The sequence below is a fragment of the Salvelinus sp. IW2-2015 genome, unplaced genomic scaffold, assembly GCF_002910315.2.
Source record: "Salvelinus sp. IW2-2015 unplaced genomic scaffold, ASM291031v2 Un_scaffold1298, whole genome shotgun sequence".
Lineage (NCBI taxonomy): Eukaryota > Metazoa > Chordata > Actinopteri > Salmoniformes > Salmonidae > Salvelinus > Salvelinus sp. IW2-2015.
This window is the reverse complement of record NW_019942825.1, coordinates 81943-85434: the sequence shown is the minus strand read 5'-3', so window position 1 is coordinate 85434 and position 3492 is coordinate 81943. Positions and strand designations below refer to the sequence as shown.

The 3492-nt window shown below is 47.9% G+C and overlaps 1 pseudogene; it reads left to right on the top strand.

Moving 5' to 3' along the window:
* Positions 1–3492, top strand: part of LOC112070344 (5'-nucleotidase domain-containing protein 3-like) — a 53361-nt pseudogene that overhangs the window by 33545 nt on the left and 16324 nt on the right.

The window sequence follows — 3492 nt, the reverse complement described above, 5'->3', positions numbered from 1 at the left end:
ATATGGGGAGAGAAAGGAGACAGAGAAAAGGCAAGGAGTAGAAGGAAGAGAGAGAGACAGAGAACGAGGCAAGGGAGTGAAAGAGAGAGGACGAGAGACAGGCAAGGGAGTGAAAAGGAGAGACAAGAGACAGGCAGGGAGTGAAAGGAGAGACAGAGAAAGGCAAGGGAGGAAAGAGGAGACACAGACAGGCAAGGGAGTGAAAGGGAGAGACAGAGAAAAGGCAGGGAGTGAAAGGAGAGACAGAACAGCAAGGGAGTGAAAGGGGAGAGACACAGACAGGCAAGGGAGTGAAAGGGAGAGACAGAAAAGGCAAGGGAGTTGAAAGGAGAGACAGAGACAGGCAAGGAGTGAAAGGAGAGACAGAGACAGCAAGGGAGTGAAAGGAGAGACAGAGAAAGGCAAGGGAGTGAAAGGAGAGACAGAGACAGGCAAGGGAGTGAAAGAGAGACACAGAAAGGCAAGGGAGTGAAAGGAGAGACAGAGACAGGCAAGGGAGTGAAAGGAGAGAACAGAGAAAGGCAAGGGAGTGAAAGGAAGAGTGAAAGAGAGACACAGAAAGGCAAGGGAGTGAAAGGAGAGACACAGAAAGGCAAGGGAGTGAAAGGAGAGACACAGAAAGGCAAGGGAGTGAAAGGAGAGACAGAACAGGCAAGGGAGTGAAAGGAGAGAGAGAAAAAGGGCAAGGGTGGAAAGGAGAGACAGAGAAAGGGAAGGGAGTGAAAGGAGAGCCAGAGACAGGCAAGGGAGTGAAGGAGAGACACAGACAGCAATGGAGTGAAAAGGAGAGACAGAGAAAGGCAGGAGGGAAAGGAGAGACACAGACAGGCAAGGAGTGAAAGGAGAGAACAGACAGGCAAGGGAGTGAAAGGAGAGACAGAGAAGGCAAGGGAGTGAAAGGAGAGGACAGAAGCAGGCAAGGGAGTGAAGGAGAGACACAGACAGGCAAGGAGTGAAAGGAGAGACAGAGAAAGGCAAGGGAGTGAAAGGAGAGACAGAACAGGCAAAGGAGTGAAAGGAGAGACACAGAAGGCAAGGAGTAAGGGAGAGCACAGAAAGGCAAGGGAGTGAAAGGAGAGACAGAGACAGGCAAGGGAGTGAAAGGAGAGACAAGAAAGGCAAGGGAGTGAAAGGAGAGACACAGACAGGCAAGGGAGTGAAAGGGAGAGACAGAGAAGGCAAGGGAGTGAAAGGAGAGACAGAGACAGGGCAAGGGAGTGAAAGGAGAGACACAGAGACAGGCAAGGGAGTGAAAGGAGAGACAGAGAAAGGCAAGGGAGTGGAAAGGAGAGACACAGAGACAGGCAAGGGAGTGAAAGGAGAGACAAGAAAGGCAAGGGAGTGAAGGAGAGACACAGAAAGGCAAGGAGTGAAAGGGAGAGACACAGAAAGGCAGGGAGTGAAAGGGAGAACACAGAAAGGCAAGGGAGTGAAGGGAGAGAAAGGGAGAGGAGGGAAGGGGAAGGAGTGGGTAGAGGAGGGAGGAAGGGGAGAGGAGGTGGGGAAGGGAGTGAAATTGAGAAGTTGTCTATTCTAGCTTTGATATATTGTGAGTGAGCGGACATTGTCTCTCCTTTCACTCCCTTGCCTTTCTGTGTCTCTCCCTTTCACTCCCTTGCCTTTCTCTGTCTCTCCTTTCACTCCCTTGCCTTTCTGTGAGTCATTGTTCAGAGGCTCCTTCATCCCAGTGGGGTTGTTCATTTACTCTGCCTGTCTCTGTCAGTGTGAAACTTTGTCCTGGTGCATTAGTTAAATCATGAAGCACAGGGCAAGACACACACACACAAACACACACAGACTTGCACACGTGTGAGCAGACACACACACACACACACACACACATACACACATACACACACACCCCCATTCAGGAGATGTTGGTGTAAAGTTGTAGTCTCATCTACGTAGCAACTACCAACCTTTTAAGAGGCTTTCATTTGTATTGAGTAAAGCACACCAGTCACATTAAGGCTGTTTGTTAATGCCAAAGAAACTGTGTGGGACATTCAGCTCAAATCCTATTCTTGATTTTGTTACTTTTTTTGTGTCTTTGTCTTTAGTTTTGTAGTTTTCCAAGGTGACAATCAATCAATCAATCAAATGTATTTATRAAGCCCTTYTTACATCAGCTRATATCTCAAAGTGCTGTACAGAAACCCAGCCTAAAACCCCAAACAGCAAGCAATGYAGGTGTAGAAGCACRGTGGCTAGGAAAAACTCCCGGCAACCTAGGAAGAAACCTAGAGAGGAACCAGGCTCTGAGGGGTGGCCAGTCCTCTTCTGGCTGTGCCAGGTGGAGATTATAACAGTACATGGCCAAGATATTCAAACGTTTATAGATGACCAGCAGGGTCAAATAATAATAATCACAGTGGTTGTAGAGGGTGCAACAGGTCAGCACCTCAGGAGTAAATGTCAGTTGGCTTTTCATAGCCGATCATTCAGAATTAGAGACAGCAGGTGCGGTAGAGAGAGAGAGTCGAAAACAGCACGTCCGGGACAAGGTAGCACGTCCGGTGAACAGCGCACTGTGTTAGCGCACTGTGTTAGCGCACTGTGTTAGCGCACTGTGTTAGCGCACTGTGTTAGCGCACTGTGTTAGTACACTTTGTCCACTAGGTACTTTTACAAAGTTTTCCAAATACTTTTGATATGGAGGAACAGGAATTGTTTATCGTTCTGCACTCTTCCTTCTCCCATATGGAACGTCGTTTGTAACATGATATATTGTCAAAAGAAACAATTCATTTCCTGTCACAAATTTCAGCCATTGTAATGTCTCCGCCTCTCTGTCTAACAGGAAGCGATAGGAGATGTTCATGTCAAGGGTATTATGTATCGGGCTGTGGAGGCAGATATCGGTAAGGACAACAAGGATCTGTGTGTGTGATAATAGGGGAAGGGAGTGAAGGGAGTGTCTAATGTATCATGTAATATCTTTACAGATTATCTCTGTGTGTGAACGATAAGAGTATTACATCGAGGCCGTTGTCGTTGTTCTGTCTCATATCTTCAAACAGATTACTAGGAGACGTTATTATCCTTCTTCCTAGAAGTAATGTTTTTCTGTCCACAATAGCAATTGCAATTGCTCTCTCCTCTCTCTTTCGCTCTCTCCCCGCTCGCTTTGGTATGGTTTATTTCAGCAGCTCTTGGCATGTCAAACATAATATTTTGCCCATGCACCAATAAAAGCCCCTTAAATTGAAATTGAATTGAGAGAGCAGAGAGAAGAGAGAGAGAGAGAGAGAGACATGAGCGAAGAGAGAAGAGAGAGAGAGAGGAGGTCGAGAGCTGAGAGAGAGGGGGGAGAGAGAGACGGCGAGAGAGGGGGGAGAAGAGAGAGGAGAGAAGGCGGGGAGAAAAGAAAGGGAGAGGGAGAAGAAGGGGGAGAAGAGAGAGAGGAGAGAAGGGGGAGAAAGAGAGAGAGAGGAGAGAGAGAAGGATGGAGAGCGAAGAGAGAGAAGAACGAGAGAGAGCGAAGCGAGCCCG